General features: G+C 33.7%; 1 protein-coding gene and 1 long non-coding RNA gene across 11 annotated transcripts in view; both read left to right on the forward strand.

Annotated features, from left to right (window-relative positions):
* The window catches only part of LOC101886358 (cadherin-18), a 444,602-nt gene that overhangs the window by 408,353 nt on the left and 14,073 nt on the right, over positions 1-22,176 (forward strand). The window lies entirely within an intron of this gene.
* Positions 1,434-7,898, forward strand: LOC147841482 (uncharacterized). The gene is made up of 3 exons (XR_015504570.1): positions 1,434-2,772; positions 2,840-2,985; positions 3,897-7,898. It is a non-coding gene; the product is annotated as an uncharacterized LOC147841482 (long non-coding RNA).

The raw sequence follows: 22,176 nt of genomic DNA on the forward strand, positions 1-22,176 counted from the left end.
TGTGACATGAGAAATATTGGCTGTCATTCTTGCTCTGTTTTAAGTCCACATGAACTGGTTTTGGTCGATTGCTTATCCTATTTAAGGCCTACATTAACGAACGTCTGGTATTTTACTGGTTTTAGTTGATCTCTCATGTTTTAGTTGGTTTTTCAAGCTGTAGTTGGTATCATAGGGCTTTTTGGAGGGTTGTTTAAAACCTGCAGTAGTTTGCATGGTCAAAAAAATCCATTAACCATTAAAATCTGGAAATTTAAGTTAGACAATTAAGTATGATTTTAAAGAAAGAAAGAAAGAAAGAAAGAAAGAGGGAGGGAGGGAGGGAGGGGAGGAAGGAAGAAGGAGGGTGGGAGGGAGGGAAGGAAGGGAAAAGAAAGAAAGAAAAAATAGAAGGTAGGAGGAAAGAAAGAAAGAAAGAAAGAAAGAAAGAAAGAAAGAAAGAAAGAAAGAAAGAAAGAAAGAAAGAAAGAAAGAAAGAAAGAAAGAAAGAAAGAAAAAAGAAAAGAAGGGAGGGGAAGGAATAAAACAAATAAACAAATAAAAAGAAAGAAATAAAGAAGGAACAAAGGAAAGAACGAATCAAAGACATGAAGGAAAGAAATTGAAGAAAGAAAGGAAGAAAGAAAGAGGGAGGGAGGGGGGGAGGGAAGGAAGGAAGAAGGAGGGAGGGAGGGAGGGAAGGAAGGAAGGGAAAAGAAAGAAAGAAAGAAAGAAAGAAAGAAAGAAAGAAAGAAAGAAAGAAAGAAAGAAAAAATGAAAGGAGGAAAGAAAAATAAAGAAAGAAAGAAAAAAAAGAAAAGAAGGGAAGGAATAAAATAAATAAACAAATAAAAAAAAAATAAAGAAGGAACAAACGAAAGAATGAAACAAAGGAATGAAAGAAAGAAAGAAAGAAAGAAAGAAAGAAAGAAAGAAAGAAAGAAAGAAAGAAAGAAAGAAAGAAAGAAAGAAAGAAAGAAAGAAAGACAGAGAAGGAAGGAAAATAAATCAATAAAAAACAGAAATAAAGGGAAAAGGGCAGGAAGGAAACATTAGCTGTTTGCAATGCATTAAAACATAGATTTTCAGCCGCAGCTACGCTTCATTTTCAAAATGTATAGTTTGTCTAAAGTACTACATATTACATACTATATTGTATACTATGACCAGATAATCAGTCAGCGCAGTCGTCCGTACATGGTAAAAAGCAACATTTTGCGTCTGCCAGTTTGTTTTTTTTGCGGAAGTTCTGTCACCATTTTCCCACACATTAATTGTGACCAATTGATCATCAGTTTAGTAAGTACGTTCAAAAACATGCCAATGAGTGATGTGGATTTTGTCACATGACAGCATTTTGGTTCTTTTCAACTGGTTTAGATAAAAGCAATCAGTGTGGTGTAAAAAAGACCTAAAGACAGCAGAAAAATGCTACAATGTATCAAAGGCAAAAAAGAAAAGGCAAAACACCAGCGAAGAAACTCGACACAGAGGAACATAAACACCTCACTGCCAACTAACGTTTCGGAAGTGTATTGCAGAGCAACAGAAACAGCGCACACAAGTATGAATGCACAGCTACGTGCACAGTTTTCTTTTTTTAACGGGCCTACTGACATCAAATAAGTGTCCAAAAACCCTCCAAACAAACTACTAGACCAGCTAAGATCAAATAAATCAGTTTATGCATTTAACTTTTAGTGTGTTTTAGTGTGTCCAAAACACATTTAAATCGACTAACAGGCCAGCTAAGACCCAACAGCCAGGCTTTTTTTTCAGCATTGGTTTTTCATTTAGACCCTCCAACAAGTGGCACCTTTAATCTTTTCCCTGCCAGTCTCACAGGCTCTGTGGGTGAAGTGACTGGCGAAGTTTTTATACTCTTCCAGCCATGGCATTTCTAAAATGCAGCTCAAGCACAGTCGGCACGCTTTATTTCCCTCATCGCTGTCCCTCACTGTCGAGGAGCACTAGTATTCCTTTTGGAGGGATTACGGCTCTAACCTCAGACAACAGTTCAGTCCCTGCTGCTGTTGAGTGCATCTTCACCTCCCTAAACTCCTGCCATAATGTAAAACTCACACAAATAGTGGGCTGGAGGTCACTCTACACTCTTATCCAAGAAGTGCTCCTCTCAGTTTAAAACCTGACCTGTGAATGTTTAGGGGATTTGAAAAAAGGATGGAAGGAACGAGGTAGAAGTAGACCACTTAAGTTGTATCCTCTTTTTCTCACAGTGTCCAAAATGGTTGGTTCAAGGAAAAGTCCCAACTTTCCCAGAGTCCACTCTGATCTTATTCAATTCAATTCAATTCAATTCAATTCAATTCAATTCAATTCAGTTCTTTATTTCTATAGCACTTTTACAATGTGAATTGTGTCAAAGTAGCTTAAAAGCAGCTTAACATAGAAGTTCTAGTAAATTAAAACAGTGTCAGTTCAGTTTTTAGAGTTGAGTTTCAGAGTTGTTGTGATTGGTTGAGCATTTGGCTGGCAGGCTGTTGGTCAGCATTGTTGTGGCTACTTGGTTTAGTGTTATCCACATGTCGCATCCTGTTGGGTTAATGTTGGATCAAGTCGGCCCTATTCAACCTGTACAACTGGTGTCTGCCGTTGATTGAAGAGTGTGCTCTGATTGGTTATTCAAGCAGTAATCAAGGCAAGTCAAGATTGTTTACATTGAAGATTTTATGCACAATGGTAATTCAGAGTGCTTTATATGAACAAGAATAAAACAATGTAAAATGTGATTATAAGAAATAAAATCAGCAAAGAATAATTTGATTAAAGCTGGTTGAAACAGGTTTTAAAGAAATAAAAAAGAAACAAAAGACATAATTTTGCTATCTGTTGGACGTAGCACAGTGCTCATTCAGTAAAGGTAGAGCTAAAATGATGTGTTTAAAAGTCTTGATTTGAATGTGCCTAATGTTGGAGAGCATCTGATCATTTCTGGAAGCTCAAATCAGAGGGCTCTATTTTAACGATCTTAGCGCAAAGTCTAATGCTGCGTTCACACCAGACGCGGAACGCACATCAAGCACGAGGTATTTACATGTTAAGTCAATGCAAACGCGCGAATAGACATCCTGTGGGGTGATACGATTTAAGACACAAATTGCGCGGGGCGAATTAAGCGTTTTGCATGTTTGACTCGAGTTCGAAAATCTGAACTTCAGCATACATTCGCGCCGCGTTAACCAATCAGAAGCTTGCTCTTGTGGGGGCGTGATTGTGACGTACAACCTGTTGTCTGTGTTCCGAGGGAAATCCTCCAGCCTTCACCGACAACAGTTTATCAAACTCGGCTTGGCTCAGTCAGAAGCACCGCTGAAAGCCTCCGTCATCCAGGTTCAGTTTCTGGAGGAGTTTATGAGCTCACAGAGCTGGATACACCTCTGAAAGGATGTAGTGGACTCAGACACGACCCTAAACGTATCGCCGCTGTTTTTCAGTCATCATAAAGCACATAAACACTGTTATTTTCTTCATAAAATCCATGTTAGCCATTTAGCTATGAAGCTAGAGTCTTCGGGTAGACAGAAGCCTTGCCCATTACGCGAATCCATGTCTGTTCTGAAGTGAATTTGACACGCGAATGAAGCGGGGTTTGACACGCGAATGAAGCGAGTAAACTCAAATGTTCACGCGGCTATTTACGCGCGAATATCGCAATTTTTCCGCGCGTTCCACATCTGGTGTGAACACAGTGTTACGTCCTTTTAGATGTTAATATTAAACTAGGAGTAGATGTCAATAACATACATTAGTTTAATGTGTGTGACAAGCGGATGGAGAAAGAAATAAACTGAATCAAATAATCACTGCAATTATTTATTGCCCATATATCCAATGAAAACCAGTGAAAATATATTATACAGTGAAAGAAAAATATTTTCAATATTTTCAAAATATAGGCGCATTGCAAAAAAGCATTGAGGCTGAGTCTGAATTTATTTTTTGCTATTTTAAGGGCGGAAAAATATGCTCTGCACCCTGGCGCATGGTCTAACAGGATTGTGCTTATTCTATTAATAAGTTATGGGTGTGTTTTGAGCATAACATGCATTAAAACCAATCAGAGTCTCATCTCACAATCCCTTTAAAAGTCAGTTGCATAAACAGTTAAACAGACCATCTGCCTCCTCCATTTGGCCTCTTTACTTTCTCTTTACTTTACTTCCACTCCTTGCTTTACTCCTTTACTTTCGTGGATAAGGAAACGGTGTTGTACGCACTCCACTGAAGACATCCATTAGCCATAGTATTTAATTTTGTTTGTTAAGCGCAAAGATGTGTTTCAAAACTATTTTTAAATTCAGTTCTGATTTCCAGCAAGCGAATAAATGGACATTTTTAATGAAGTGTATATGAAGTGTATAACGAAGTTATGTCCAAACACACATCCTATTCTAATGCCCCATTAAGTGATGCAGACGTCTCCAAAACCCGACAGCTGGACAAATCTAAACTTGTTATAAACATTATATAAATGCAAATTGTCATGGAGGTAGTGGTTTTTATATTTATGTAGAAAATAATAAATAAATTTAATAATTTTTTGTAACATTTAAATCCTTAATTTTGTTTTCATATGTAAAGATATTTGTGTTTTGCTGTACATCCTGTGTGTATTAAGCCATGTGTAAGCGTTTGGACATGCATAGATGCATAACTAACATGCCCTGCACTGGACTTAAGACCAGCTTGTAGTTGGTCAACGGCGCTGTACATTTCAGTTCATCAAAATAGCAACGTGCCAACAAAGGCCTTAACACACCTCCTTTTCAGACTGGAACACCCATCAGTTCATATAGTGGTGCTAATGGATTTCCTATTTTAAACTATGTGGTGCAATACATGAAAATTATAGTTGCGCTGGTCTAAAATTAGCAACAAATCACGTCATGCTTGCGCCTTATTGCTCCAGCTGGGCCGTTTTTTTAAATGTAGATTGTGTCAAAACAGTTTAACATAGATGTTCTAGTAAACTTAAACTCTGTCAGTCATATTTTCAGAGTTGAAGTTCAGTTTGGTTCAGTTCAATGTGGTTTAATTTTCACTTCTGAAAGTCCAAACACTAAAGAGCAAATCCATCGATGCACAGCTCCACAAGTCCCAAGCCAAGCAAGCCAGTGCCAACATGGCCGAGAAACAAACTTTACCAATTGACAAAAGTGAAGGAAAAAAGCCTAGAGAGAAATCAGGCTCAGTTGGGCACGACCATTTTTCCTCAGGCCAAACTTCTTGAGCAGAGCTGCAGTATAGGTGATGGAGGCTGAAGAACGCTGGACGTCCATTGTGGAGAAGTTGCAAGTATGTGTAGGTCACATCTGGGTGTACAGGCTGGCCACGGGATCATTGTGGAGACTCATCTGTCACTGTGGTCTTTCATACTCTCCACTCCTCTATGACCACCACAGCATCTGCTTAGGATACGGCCTGGTCCAGAATTATATTGACCTCGGAATAAGAAAAAAACAGACTAACATAAGCACAGATGCCATTCAAATTATAAAAAAATAACCCTTAAATTTTCAAATAAAGATGAGGTGTGAAGTATGAGGTGACGTCAAATGGTTTGTCGATTCATTTTGCTGGAAGGGACAAACCTAAAGCTTTGAATGTTTATATATTTCTAATGCAAAATTGCTCACACATTTGTAGCCCAATATAGCTTATAAATTACTTTAAGACTAACATATTGACACTAACACCTAAAAACTTTCATTTTGCTTTCACGGGGACTTTAATAATAGTTATAATTAATAAAGGAATGACTTAAAGCATATAGTATAGTATTGTGAGTTCCACTCCTTCCCTATCTAACTGTGTGGAGTTTACTTCATTTCTCCAAGTGGTACTCAGTGCAAGTCTCACTCTCTCCGTCGACTTCTAACACACTCTCTCAGTCTTTAATCTCTCTCCGCTGGGACGCACCACTGTTTACCGGTGTAGGAATTATCAGCTCTTTCCACGGGTGGTCGATGTCAGGCATGTGCTGCTCTTATTGTGTCTGTAGAGAGCTAGTGAAGCCCCCTTGTCTGCAAAGACCCAAAGTGCTTTAAATTCAGCAATAATACCACTTTCCCATCTTCACAAGTGCTGCAAAAGAGCAAATAGGCCTTTATGGAGGTACTTTAGCTCTCTGTACCCTAATGGCTGCTGAAAAGTAAACACATTTTAACACGCTGACTGACTTTTTCCACCTTTGGCTTTATAAGGTTTTCAGTGGAATGATCAGTGCACTGCAGAAATAAATATAATTCGCTATGAATCTCCATTTCTGTATTTACAGGTTCAAATTGATTTGGTACGCAGTGAAGGGAAGGCTAAATGGGCTCAATGATTGTATGCTCACGTTTTACTTTATGAAGGTGGTCTCTGTGTGAATAACAATGTAATACGGAGGGCCCCAGAGAGCCGAGAGGGACCCTAGTGTGGAAATTCAGTTTGATTATGGTGTGTTGTCTATTACACTTTGTAGTGGAGCCAAGGGTAATCAGGAAGGTAATATTCATGAGTGAGTTTATGAATGGCTTGATCAAAACATGCTGAAGCCATGCAAACTTCAATCTCTAAATCAGTGGAACGTTAATCAGTTTTACCTTTGCATTTACATTCAATTACATACCATCATAAATTGAGCGTTCTCCCAAATTTAAATTGTAATTTTTTTTAGTCTGTTAAAAAATATTACAGGGCGACACAGTGGCTCAGTGGTTAGCACTGTCAGCTCACAGTAAGAAGGTTGCTGGTGTGAGTCCTGGCTGGGTCAGTTGCCATTTCTGTGTGGAGTTTGCATGTTCTACCTATGTTGGCATGGGTTTCCTTAGGGTGCTCTGGTTTCAATCATTGAAATGAACCATGAACCCAACCCCCCCGTTTCAGCAGAGTGTTTTTACACCTCTAGTTCGGAAAAAGTCAGGGAAGTGGGAAGTCAAGAATGAAGAATTTAAATAAAAATGGGATTTTTCGTTTGGGTATGCGCTGATTGTCACCAAGGCAAAACAAACACACAGACGCAGGAGAAAAAGACAGAGACCGTGTTTAATGACAGTGGAATGTTTGAAACCACACGTCGTATAAGAGAAAAAGACCTCTGTTTTTCTCGGTAACTCAGATGCATTGGGTAGGTCAGAAAGCTGTGTGTGTAGACTATGCTGTCACAATATGCGTCGGAAATTCAACACGACAGTCGGTAATAGTTTGATTGCGATGTTTACATGTTTACACTCTGAGAGCAGCATTACAGCAGATCTTCCAGTCCATAATATTGTAGTGATGTTAATGTACTGTAAACTAAGTAACTTGGCAATCATTTTAACTAAGGTCTGTCTTTAAACACTGAAAGAGTACTGCTGATATGGACTTACTTTGCCATCTGAATAAACAAACAAAACCAATGATTGCTTACCAAATCTGTAGAGACAGGGCAATCAACACCAACTGTAGCCGTGTCTTTTTTAAAGGAGACGAGCAGCAATTCCGGATTTCACCATTTCCAGATGCGAAAAGCTCTTGATTAAAATTGTTCAGTATGAACGTATTTCTGCCACGTGTCGCGTGCACTGTAGTACACAAGTGAGTCCAGCTGCGCTCTCATAGCAGGAAAATGAAACAAAACCTTAGTTGCAGCACATTTAAAAACGCAACACTGACGACCCGTATCTCCAAACAATTTGTGTTGTCTCTCTGCCGTCTGAACACTGTAACAGGTAAAAATAGTCTTCAAAGCTATCATGCATATTAATAAAGTTGCACTGCATACACAATAGAGCGCGCTGATTAGTTTGAATCAAGTCTTTCTCATGAATGAATGCAGCACACTCAGAGACGTCACTAAGTACTGGCAGGTACAGACAGCCAGTCTACATGCTGGAATACACGCAAGGAGCTTATCGCCGTGACGCAGCTTCAAAAAAATGTTCAAACTGGAATAAATAATTTGCTCGAAGTAACGCAAAAACAACTTATTTTCACTTTTTTTGTGTAATATATGTGTCCTAATAATGTTTTTAGCAGCGTGGGACACATAAATGACTGTCAGCAGCTCAAAAAAATGTTTTGGTGTTCCGTCACACTTTAAGGAATCTTACTCCATACATTTTTTTTTAACTGACAAATTAAATAAAATCAAAAGGTTACAGTTACAGATAAACTTCATCATGATTATTTTTTAAGTGTACTTATTTCTACTTAAACTGTCAGCCTGATCTCACGAGAAAACGTAAGTATTTTACATTTTGTCAGTTTAGTGGCTAATTCGTACGAATTCGAATTCGTACGAGTTTAGTCGTACGAAATGGTACGATTTTAAAAAGGAGGCGTGGCACCTGACCCCACCCCTAACCCCAACCGTCATTGGGGGATAAGCAAATCGTACTAAATTGTACAAATTAGATCGTACGAATTCATACGAATTAGCCACTAAATGAAAAAGTTACGAATTGCCGTGAGATTGTGTTGAAACTGTACACTTCTTTAACACACTCATTATTTTTAGTCTTTTGCAAGTTTACCCATCCATTTTCACTCTATAGTTAGTTGGTTCTCTCACTCTGTATCTATCTGTATCCCTCTTTTTCTCCAACTATCCCCAAAAGACTCTCTCAACCTATTTCCGTCAGCTTTCTACGTCTTTATGCCTTTATTGAGATGTGTTTCTCTTGTCTAACACTGCTTTGTTTTAATATGCAGCCAGTGTCTGAGAAGGTTTTTCTTATATTGGGTGTCAGTCGGCTTGTGGGCGTCTGGACAGGAAGGCAGACAGACTGTAAACTAAGAAGTAACAGGAGAAACGAGTCATTATCCACTGATTATGATCATTATTATGATAATGAACATGATAAGGCCACTTCCTAACAGGATGATGATGGGAATGCATTGCAGTCTGGAGATAACGCATTAAGTTATAAATGACCAGATGACCATGATAAACGATGGGGACAGGATATCTTTTCAATTTAATGAGAGTAGAGAGGTCTAGGACTCCTTTGATAGCTTTTTGTGACAAACAGACAGAAGTGTACGCTATTATTGGCTTGTAATCTCATCATTATGGTTTTGGTGCTTTTATAAGAGATAATCAGAGAAGTAGTCGTGTGTGATTCATGGATAGGTTGTGATTATGGGTTGAATCAAACAATTTTTAAAAATAACTTAATTAATTGGCATGTAGATCAAGGTTATTTATGAAAAATAATTTAAATTGTGGTCTGTTAATCACACGAAGAGAAATTCTCTTAAATATTTACAAAGAAAAAACAAACTTTGAATGGTTAATAAGCATTTATTTTCATAATTAAGTTTATTTCTCACAATTTGTTGTTATTTAGCTATTGTTTTCTATGAACTAAGATGTACATTTTAGAGATTCCGAATTTTAGATTACTAACCTGGAATTGTTTGATGTAAATTTGGAATTGTGGGATATAAAATCTGCATTTTGAGATCAACAAATTAAGAGATTTGTAAACTTTGAGTTGTGGGATGTAAACTTGGATTAGTGAGGTTTACACTTGGACATGTGAGTTGTAAAGTCAGATTTGTAAGATCTTATCTAAATTCTGAGATGTAAAATTGGAAGTGTGGGATGTAAAATCGAAACCGTAAAATGTCGAGTTGATATTTTAATTTCGGAATTGTGAGATGCAATGCTGGAATTATAAGATGAAATTTTAGAATTTTGATGTTTTAAGTTGGAATTGGAAGGTATAAAGTCGGAATTGTGAAATATAAAGCTGAAATGTAACAATTAATGTAAATATTGTGGGATATAAAGTCAGAATTCAGAGGTTTAAAGTCCAAACCTGGAATTGTTTGATATAAATTTGGAATTGTGGAATATAAAATCTGCATTTTGAAATAAAAAAATTGGGAGATTTATAAAATTTAAATTGTTGTATGTAAACTTGGATTAGTGGGGTTTACACTTGGACATGTGAGATGCAAAGTTAATTGTGAGATCTTATCTGAATTCTGAGATGGAATTGAGTTGGAATTGTGGGATGTAATGTCAGAATTTTTACATTTTAAGTCTGAATTGGGAGGTGTAAAGTCAGAATTTTGGAGATGTAAAGTAGGAATTGTGGGATTTAAACTTAGAATTGTAAGATTTAACTCTGATTTTTGGGATTTAATAACAGATTTGTAAGCTTTAAACTTAGAATTCTCATATTTTAATATCAGATTTGTAAGATTTAAACTCAGAAATTTGAGATGTAAAGTTGGAATTGTAATTTTGGAATTTAAAGCCATAATTGTAAGATTTAAACTCAGAATTGGGAAATTAAAAGCCAGAATTGTGAGATTTAAACTCACACTAGGGGATTAAGAGTAAGAATTGTAAGATGTTACGAAAATTTTGGCATTTAAAGTCAGAATTGTAAGAATTAAACTCAGAATTTTTAAGCGTAAAGTTGGAATAATGAGATTTAAAGTCAGAATTGTAAGATTCAACTCTGATTTTGGGGATTTAAATTCAGAATTTTAAGATTTAACTCTGAATTTTGAGATTTGAAGTTAGAATTGTAAAATTTTAACTTAGAGTTTTGGCATTTAAAGTCAGAATTCTAGAGTTTAAACTCAGAATTTTAAAATGTAAAGTTGGAATAATGGAAATTTAAGTCAGAATTGTTGGGTTTAACTCTGAATTTTGAAATGTAAAGTTGAAAAATGGGATTTAAAGTTTGAATTTTGGGATTTAAAGTCAGAATGATTTAAAATTAATTTAAAAATTAATTGCTAAAAAAAGACACAGTGGGGTTTATAAAAAATAAATAAATAAACAATGACTGCAATGTCAATATTAAATAAAATTCTGCAAGATGCTCAATTCTAATATCCATTTTAATGCATATACATATTTTCAAAGAAAAGCTAAAACAGTTATATAATATATCATCATTAAAAAAAACACTTATTTCCAGTGTATATCTATTACATGTAATTACTTTTTGTTAGTTTTTTTATTTGATGGGTATAAATGAATACTACTGTAGATTGATTTAGCTTCTTTCTTGTTGAACTAGTTTAAAGTGCTGTATCTTAATCTAATGTGTCTAATGACTGTGATATTTAGCAGTATGGAAATGAAGTCTGCCAGTCTGTATTGGATCATGAGTGGTGCTCAAAGAAAAGAGCCCAGGGCATTTCTCCGTCTCGACTCTCTCTCGTTCACACATTTATTGTTTGCCGTAGCTCTGAATTGCCCTCAGGCAAACAGCTAGATCTTCAGGCTTGCCCACATCGCTCTGCTTACAAACTGTGTACTCCAGGATATAAGTGCTTTATATTTCTCTTATATAACTCCGTGGTTTAGTTCGATTTTATTTGAAATGACTAAAAAACCTTGGTGTAACACAGTAGTCTGAAAGACATTCTGTAATGAAAAAGTATAAAGATTTAAAAGTGACATTAATTAGTATGTTGAGGCTTCACTGTGATCCTTAAACAGAGTCTTCAACTGATGCTTTTTTTAAATATGGCTGTCAAGATTTAAAACCTCATTTTATGTTGGACCCATAATTAGTTTTTTCCCTTTCAAAATGTCCCTTTCTTCCTCTCTGTAGGTTGATTACACGTTTACAAAAGCTTCATTAGGCTGTTGATTTTGCCTTTGTGTAATTATGCTGCTTTTCTGCTAAGTAATCTCCAGTCACGTGAATAAGTCTAGTGCTACACATATTTGTTTGTTTATATGTTTGGTTACTAGGGTATTAAGGATTGTTGCTATGGTGTTTTTTAGAGTGTTGCTAAGATACCTGGAGTGCTTTTTTGAGGTGTAAACTCAGAATAGTGGTACGTATTGTCAGAATTATAAAAATTTGGAATTGTTGGGTGTAAAGTTGAAATTGTGGGATTTAAAGTTGGAGTTGTGGGATCTAAAGTTGGAATTATGTGGTGTAAAGTCAGAAATGTGAGATTTAAAGTTGAAATTGCTGGATGTAATGTTGAAATTTTGGGAGGTAACGTCCGAGTTGTGGTATGTAAAGTTGGAATACTGAGATGTAAAAGTCAGAAATGTGAGATGTAAATTTGGATTTGTGGGATGCAAAGTCAGAATTGTTGGATGTAAAGTAGAAATGTCAAGGTATAAATTTAGAAATCGGAAATGTAAAGTCAGAATTGTAGGATATAAAGTCGGAGTTGTGCAATATAAAGTTGGAGGTCTGAGGTGTAAAGTCAGAAATGTGAGATGTAAAGTTGGAAATGTGAGGTTTTAAAATTGAAATTGTGGGATATAAAGTAATAGTTGTCGGATTTAAAGTCAGAATTCTAAAGTGTAAATACAAATATCTAAAAAGTCAAGTCAGAATTGTTGGATATAAAGTTGGAGTTGTGGAATATAAAGTCAGAATTTTGAGGTGTAAATTCAGAAATCTGGAATGTAAAATCAGAATTGTAGGATACAAAGTTGAAATTCTGAAGTTTAATGTCCGAAATATGAAATGTAAAGTTAGAATTGTGGGATGAAAATAATTCTGAGGTGTAAAGTCGGAAATGTGAGATGTAAAGTTGGAAATGTGAGTTTTAAAGTTGGAATTGTGGGATGTAATGTCAGAGTTGTGCTATGTAAAGTCGTAATTATGGGATGTAACGTTTGAAATCTAAAATGTAAAGTCAGAAATGTGGGACATAACATTGGAGTTGTGGGATATAAAGCTGAAATTCTGAAGTGTACAGTCAGAAATATGATATGTAAAGTTGAAATTGTGGGATGTAATGTCAGATTTGTGGGATGTTGTGTCAGAATTCTGAGGTATAAATTCAGAAATCTGAAATGTAAAGTTAAATTTTTGGGATGCAAAGTCAGAATTGTCTGATGTAATGTCAGATTTGTGGGATGTAAAGTAGAAATTTGAAGCTGTAAAGTCGGAATTGTGGGATATAAAGTTGGATTTCTGAGGTGTAAAGTCAGAAATGTGAGATGTAAAGTTGGATTTGTGGTATGCAAAGTCAAAATTGTCTGATGTAATGTCAGATTTGCGGGATGCAAAGTAGAAATTCTGAGGTGTAAAGTTGGAATTGTGGAATATAAAGTCGGAATTCTGAGGTGTAAAGTCAGAAATGTGAGATGTAAAGTTGGAAATGTGAGATTTAAAGTAAAAAAAATTGAGATTTAAAGTCAGAATTGTGGGATGTGATGTCAGAGTTGTGGGACGTACATTTTGAAATCTAAAATGTTAAGGTGGAATTGTGGCATAAAACGTTGGAATTCTGAGGTGTAAAGTCAGAAATGTGAGATGTAAAGTTGGAAATGTGAGATTTAAAGTCAGAATTGCGGCATATAAAGTCAGAATTGTGGGATTTAAAGTCGGAGTTCTGAGGTGTAAATTCAGAAATGTAAGATATAAAGTTGGATTTGGGAGATGTAAACGAGATTAAAACATGGAATTTTGAGATGTGAACTCCTAACTTGGAGTTATGGGGTGCAGGGCCGGAGTGGGACTCTATTTCAGCCCTGGAGTTTCAAGCCTTAGACCGGCCCACCTCAGTTCACGACTGACTATATTAAAATAAGGTCATTTCCAATATCACGTCTTTTTTTTTTTTTTTTTTTTTGAGAAAACAGCTGCTTTAGAACTTTAAATGTTCAAAAACCCTAACAGTATTATATGTCTTAACAATAAAACTATAATTAAAAAAAAAATAAAATACTCAGACAAGAATCAAACCCTGGTCGGCGGCGTCTTAATCTAACATGCTAACCACTGGACCACAACTGTTGTTTATGAAGGACTGACTCATCTGAGTAATATCATCATCAACGTGTAGGCAGAGCAGAGCTGCGGTGAAATAATGAATAAGAAGACTGTCGTCAAGTAAGTAAATAAATTAATTTAAAAAGTGTGACTGCTGAGAGCAACAGATTTTGGAGCTAGGGACACCGGTCCTCGCGGCCAAAAAACGGACCAGCCCACCGGGAATTCTCCCGGTCCTCCCGATTAGCCAATCCGGGCCTGATGGGGTGTAATCTCGGAATTGCGATATGTAAACTCAGAATTGTAAGTAAAATCATAATTGTTAAATGTAATGTCAGAATTTTGGGGTGTAAAGTCGGAATTTAGAGGCAGTTAGGGTGCCAATCAACTAGGGCCTTTTGTGTGGTTGCTAGGGCACATGTTGTGATTTTGTGAGATGTAAACTAAATTATGAGATATAACCCAACCCAGCATTTTTACCAGATTTTTAAAGTAAAGAAGCTGTGGACTAATAAAGGTGACTGTGAACAAGGGTCAAGAAGCTGATTTGACCACAGCCTTCAAGAGCAGAAATGCATGGTTCAGATAAGGGAAAGGATCGAAATGTATCCCTGGTCTGCCACCAGGAACAGGGTTGGAAAATACAGGTTTAAAGTATTCATCCAGAGCTATGAAATATTCACATGCTTCTGACAGTCACTGAGAAAACAGAACATGTTCTGCTAAGCCATTGTTAGCTATAGTGTCACATGGACTGGACTTTCACGACTTATTCTGAGAGTAAAATGGTAAACATGGTTGTGTGCTGTTTTATGGCTCATTCGGGGTTTTCAATTATTTTTGTTCATTCAAAATGGTGGACATAAAATCTTTGTTTTGCAATAAAAAATTATTGTTTTGCAATAATATGTTATGATTTATAATAATATGTCATAATCAGAATGTTTTATAATAATAGTTTGAGATGTGACAAAAAAAATTTGAGAAACATGTTGAATATAATTTGATGTCAATAATAATAATATTTAGTAGTAGTAGTAATAGTAGTAGTAGTTATTTTCAGCTCATTATTATATAAAAAGTAATTGTTGACTTTGGCATCTACTAACATCTACACAATAAATAAATATTTCATAAAATATTTAGAAGATTGTGTATATACAAATAATAATACTAAATGATAATTTAATTATCACATATTTATTTATTTATTTATTTATTTATTTTGAAGTTTATTTTGAAGTTTATTTTTGTAATTAAAAACACTTTTTAACTTTGGTATTTACTAACAAATACACAATAAATAAATTAAAAATTAAAAATTAAAAATTAAAAATTAAAAATTAAAAATAAATAAATAAATAAATAAATATTGCATAAACATATTTTAAAATTGTATATATGAACAAATAATAATAATAATAATAATAATAATAATAATAATGATAATAATAATAATAATGTAAGCAATACATATTTTTGGAATATTTATTTATTTATTTATTTATTTGTATTTATTTATGGTGTGTATGGTGTGTCATTTTATGTCTGTTATTATTATTATTATTATTATTGGTATTATTATTATTGTTGTTGTTGTTGTTGTTATTATTATTATTATAATTATTTTACTATTAATACTATTATTATTAGAATTAGTAGTACTAGTAGTAGTAGAATAATTAATATTGATTGATTGATTGATTGATTGATTGATTGATTGATTGATTGATTGATTGATTGATTGATTGATTGATTGATTGATTGATTGATTGATTGATTGATTGATTGATTGATGTTAGTAGATGCCAAAGTCAAAAATTTGTTTTTTAACTAATAATAATGAGCTGAAAATAAATAAATAAATACATAAATAAATGAATAAATAAATAAATAAACAAAATAAATAATAAAATGTTTTAAATTGTATATATAAATAATAAATAAATAATAATTTAAATAATAAAATTATGAGGAACATTTATTTGTTTATTTGTATATATTTATGGTGTGTTGAAAATAACCCATAAATGGCACATAGAATGCAGCATTTTAGAAAAAGCCGCTCAAATCAAACAGCTTTCTGGCACTGACTTGCATGATTTTAGCCAAACAAAGATGTTCAAACTAAATTAGGTCTCCTTGTTTGGCACCTTTTGTTATTTTTTTCATAAGTGCTGCCTCAAAGAATCAGCGTTATGTATTTATTCACAACAGACGCTGAAAATGAGCGAGAAAAATGGCCTAACTTCACAATTACTCAGAATTAGTGCTCCCTTGATCCTCGTCTTGGTGCCAAATCAACGCAATGACATTTTCTTTTCCCTTTTTTTTTTTAATCAGGCAATTAAACCAGATCTCAGAACGACCCAGTTACTTTAATAGATCGATTGATTTCTGAAGGCATCCTTTTTGCGCGGTTGCATCCAGAAAAACCTTTCTAGTACAGAGGAGTTGAAAGCTGTTGCTGTCAGCCTGATGATATTTAGGAATTTTAATTAGTCGGAGTGTCAGTCAGAAATCTGCCACAGCGCTGAAGGTTGAAGTGTTGTTTGGTGAGAGACAGTTGCAGTTTTCCCAGTGAAAGCAGCGTTTTAGGGCTTCCAGTTGATCATTTTAATGCTCAATTTTAGTTGTTTAAGTGGAAAGATAAATCTGGGTTTGTGACAGTAGAGCTGAGGGTAGAGAATGCAATGGAATTTTACTTTATTTGATTTAATACTTTTGTTTCTGTTCTTTGATAACACAGTCACACACACATATGCACACAAGTGTATTGTTTATATATAGTGAAATATATGTATATATATATATATATATGTAATATGTATATATATATACATAATATATAATTAACAGATTTATATATATATATATATATATATATATATATATATATATATATATATATATATATATATATATATATATATATATATATAATCTGTTAATTATATTTATCTTAGTTTGGTACAGCATTTCTCATAGTCGGTGTCTCATATAATTTGTTTTCTAACATACTTTAGTTAGTAAAACTACAGTTAAATTTGTTTCATGAAACAGAAAAAAAAATTACTGAACAAAAAATTGCTTAATTCATTAACGTTCATTAGCAGTGTTGCCAGATATAGCTAACTTTTTCCAGCCCAAAAGCTGCCCAAAACCCACCCAAACGCACATTTATTTAAATCGAGCTAATGCTTGCAAATCAGACAACGCTTCTATGTTTGTTCTTGTTGTCAATTGTGGGACAAAATGATCGATAAGTCTTATGATAAATCGAGTTCAACTGCTGGTGATGCGTGATGCGCAAGCACGTGAAGGGGAGTCAGATTTGTCTAAGGAGTCATATTTTGATACCAATTTCCTTCACCTCCTCTTTCGGGTGGGCCCATGCGGTTTGCGCTATGCACTGGTCACTACTAACAGAATAGAGCAGGAGCATTCAATTGTTTTGTTAAATAATTTTTTTTAATTGTTTTTTAAATTTACTATGCCTTTTTTTTACACGTACTCAAAAAAAATTAATAAATACATTTTTAAAAATCTATATTTAATAAAAAAAATAATATAATATAATATAATATAATATATAATATATATATATATATATATATATATATATATATATATATATATATATATATATATATATATATATATATATATTTATTTATATATATATATATATATATATATATATATATATATATATATATATATATATATATATATATATTTATATATATATATATATATATATATATATATATATATATATATATATATATATATATATATAATTTAATTTTTTTATGTGCACAAAATAGTTACTAAATCTTTAAATCTAAATTTCAAATCAAAGAAAATTAATTCACACTTTTTTTTAAAAAACAATACACCACACACAATAATATATCAAAATACTAAAACAGCACTGCCTGGACATAAATTTTTTTAAACAGAATACTATTTTAATTTATTTTGTTTAATATTATTTATTTATTTATTTTCTTTATAAATGCATTTTTATGTTGACTTTAAGTCACTGCTCTCTCTGCACATTTCTATGCTGTTGCCAAGGTGTTTCTCTGGGTTGCTAGACAGTTTTGTGTGGTTGTTTGTGTGTGTTTTTTCTTTTTCTACCATGGAAAAGCAGTAGGATGTTTTTGTTTTTTTCTGCCTGTTTCATGACATGCCAGGGAAAATGTTTGGAATAATAACACTCCAGTATGGTGTTTGAAGTTTTATTCATGTACAAATATTGCAGGATGAATTATGCGCTGGAGTTTAATATTTTAGGCTTGGAGTTTGTTCAAATCCCTAACCTTGAGCTTGAGCCATAGTAACAGTGATGCTTTCCACATAAATCGTCTTGAATAAATGCCTTGCTACAAGTGTAGAAACTGTGTTGCATTGGGAGATGCTTCTGACAAGGATAAATGATTAAAGAATATGGACTTAAAACAAGCGTGTAAATATTGAGCTAAGACACAGCGAGCACACTAAGGTCCTGCCAAAACAATTGTGTGGTAAGCAGTTTTTTTGTTTAGTTTTTTGTCCATATCTATGTATATATGAAATGCATGCCTTATGCTGCATTGGTATACTATTGGAAATAGCCAGAAATTCATTGAATAAGTCAGAATTATTGATTCTTTTAAGCCTTTAAGTTGCATTTTGAGCTGAATACTAGTATCTTGGAAAATAACTAGTACTGTCATCATGGAAAAGATAAAAGAAATCAGTTATTAGACATTAGGCGATTCTTCAAAACAAAGATGCCTGTCATATGGAATTTAGGGTATTTATAGTGATTTAGGAATTGTCTGATTGGTGAATCATAAATTGTATAATGTGAGACTGGCTGCAAGCAATCATAAGCATGTGATCCTCTCGAAATTAGTTTAGTAATTATCTACACTTAGCAAATTTAAGGATTTTAGTTCGAAACTTGGCATTTTCATAACTTGATTTTCACGCAACACTTTAAAATGCACATTAAATAACTGAACTGAACTTCATCTGTGAACCTAAACTTTTAATTTACTAGGAACTAATTTGTTAAACCAGCCTGATCTCATGAGAAAACTTAAATATTTAATGTTTTATCCGTTTAGTGGCTAATTCATAGGAATTTGTACGAGTTAAGTCGTACAAAAATGTACAATTTTAAAAAAGAGGCGTGGCACTGACCCCACCCCTAACCCCAATCGTCATTGGGTGATGAACAAATCGAACTAAATTGTATGAATTAGATCGCACGAATTCATACAAATTGGCCACTAAATCAAAAAGTTTCAAATTGGCGTAAGAATTCATTGGTTAAACTACTTTGAGACGATTTAAAAAGCGCAATAAAAAGTAAGATGAACTAAAAATGCTATCTCACGCCAATTTGTAACTTTTTGATTTAGTGGCTAATTCGAATGAATTTTTATGATCTCATTTAGACATTTTAGTACAATTTGCTTACCCCCTAATGATGGTTTGGTTTAGGGGTGGTATTTGGTGCCATGTAAACTTTATTAAAATAATTTTTGTATGACTGAACTCGTACAGACTAACCACGAAACTGACAAAACGTAAATTAGTTGTTACCTCGTGAGATCAGGCTGAAACCTAGCTAGTGCTGAATTATGTCAACTACTAGTGATGTACATGCAGGACAATTAGATCTACACAGTAAAACTAATAAAGCAGTTTCTTGAAGCTGAAAATCATGAAATGGCAACCCCAAAGTCCTGCTGTAAACCTTATCAAAAGTGACAAAGTAATGGAAAAGAAAACAAGTGCAGGCAGTGAACTGTTGGAGAGACTCAAGAAAAGATGGTCAAGATCAAAGCAGAGCAGTTCGAGAGGCTAGTGATCACCTGTTTTTTTATTTTATATAACGCTAAAAATATCTCATAAAAGCATACATATTCAAAAGTGTTCACTTAAACCACCGCAAATAACTTGAGCTGAGTAACATGGCAAAACAATCTTTTAACACAGCTGAGTGAAGCAGACAACTGAAATCAAATTAACTGGCTGACCACCAACCATCGAGCATCTTATTTGCATAAGAATGTTCTATGACCAATTGAAATGATTTTTTATTTTATTTTATTGAATGTGTATGAAAACAATAAATAAGAGCTGTTTTCATCCTAAATCAGTAGCAGGTCTGTTGTTTTTCAGGACTGAAATGTTGACAGATGTGAAGGTGGTGGTTTGACTCTCTCTTTTGTGTCCTGAACATACAGCTTATTTTCTCACATGTCAGTTTGAGCAGTGTTGTGGTGCAATTAGAGACAGCGTGCTGTCAGCCAACAGCGGGTGAGGATAGGATGACACGTCAACATAAACCAAGACAAAAATCTTTCCCCATCTACTAGGGTAAACCTCTCTCCATTCATTTGTTTTAAGTAAAGTCTGGGGAATGGCTTTTTCTTTGGAAGTTTATGTCGCAAGAAGTTTTTTTTTATTTTATTTTTTTTTTATGAGAGTGCATGACATTGGCTTTAAGGGCCAGTATTTGCTGTCTGCATTTGTTTTTCTGGTGCTTTTATGTTTCTTTATCACTTTGACCATTTGGTGTCAGCCTTATTATACAGTTTTAAACAACTTACTTTATGAAAATCAGAATTATTATATAATAATGATTTATCATATTGTAACTAATCTTCAAAATCAACGATTGTTATATTATATTATATTATATTATATTATATTATATTATATTATATTATATTATATTATATTATATTATATTATATTATATTATATTTAGCATAAATTTTATTTAGCGTATAATTTTGGTTAACATGTTTTTTATATTAACTTACACTCACTGGCCACTTTATTAGGTACGCTACCTAGCTACAGAAGCAGAAGACCACACCGGGTGCCACTCCTGTCAGCCAAGACCAGGAAACTGAGGCTACAATTCACACAGGCTCACCAAAACTGGACAATAGAAGATTGGAAAAACGTTGCCTGGTTTGATGAGTCTCAATTTCGGCTGCGACATTCAGATTGAGGGGTCCGAATTTGGCGTCAACAGCATAAAAGTAGGGATCCTTTCTGCCTTGTATCAACGGTTCAGGCTGCTGGTGGTGGTGTAATGGTGTGGGGGTTATTTTCTTGGCCCCATTAGTACCAATTGAGCATCTTGTCAATGCCACAGCCTACCTGAGTATTGTTGCTGATCATGTCCATCTCTTTATGACCACAGTGCACCCATCCTCAGATGGCTGCACCAGCAGGATAACGCACCATATCATAAAGTGCAAATCATCTCACACTGGTTTCTTAAACATGACAATGAGTTCACTATACTCAAATGGCCTCCACAGTCACCAGATCTCAATCCAATTTCCACCTTTGGGATGTGATGGAACGAGACATATTTAGTATAATTTTAAGACATTTTTTATACTGTTATCATTTTGTTTAAAATTTTTCCTTACGTTTATTTGTATTTTTCTCTCTTTTTTATTTTAAGGAAAGCTTTGGTTATTTGTTGTGTTTCTGTTTCATTTGTATTTTAAATATTTATTACTATTAAACATCTAGTGATCTAGTTCATGTTTTCTATAAACATGCTTTTTATAAACCTGATTGTATTTAGTTTATTTTTTAAATTTAATTTAATTTAATTTAATTTTATTTTATTTTATTTTATTTTATTTTATTTTATTTTATTTTATTTTATTTTATTTTATTTTATTTTAATTTATTTTATTTTATTTTATTTGCATATGTTACCTTCAGACCTCATGAAAAAAAAACAACTTCAGTCAAGAAGTTGCGAAGAATAAAAATAAATAAATAAAGCATGAACACTTCGGACATTCTTACACTTCTGATTCTGTAAGCAATCTTTTTTGGTGTCGTGCGTAAACAAATTCATAAGGGAGTATTTCAGTCTTCATATCTCAGTTGTTTTCTCTGTTTCTCGTTCTCTCTTTTGATCATATATTACAGTACATTGTGCAGAAAAGCGTGTTCTCTGTAGTTTGTCTGTGATTATTTATGGGACACAGTAGGGTGCAGGAGTGAGAGCTGTGGTTTATGTTCGGGTATTTTATGTTGTGCTGGCAGTAAATTCTTTTCATTGAAGCAAGACATATGAAGTATGTTCCGTTCTATATCTTCTGTATTAACATGACATGCCTGTCAAGAAAAACAGAGATCAAGTCCTTCTGCGTATATGCAGTGATTGATTCACTGTCTTAGTGATAGATGATCGATAGATTGTCCTGAATGAATCAGTGTTGTTGTATGAATAAGTAGTAATGTATGATTCTTAATGTAAATACTGATAAAAATCCAGTTCAACAGGTTATAATATTCCATTGCTCAATATTTATCACAATAATGGCAAAAGTATATTATTTTGATTTGATGCATTCCATCAGATAAAATTATTACCTTGATTAAATTCCTGAATTAATCGCAATAAATCAGTGCCATTGAACGAATCAGTTGAATCTGATGACATTTC

This window comes from Danio rerio, chromosome 12, assembly GCF_052040795.2.
Source record: "Danio rerio strain M-AB ecotype USA chromosome 12, GRCz13ab, whole genome shotgun sequence".
Taxonomy (NCBI): domain Eukaryota; kingdom Metazoa; phylum Chordata; class Actinopteri; order Cypriniformes; family Danionidae; genus Danio; species Danio rerio.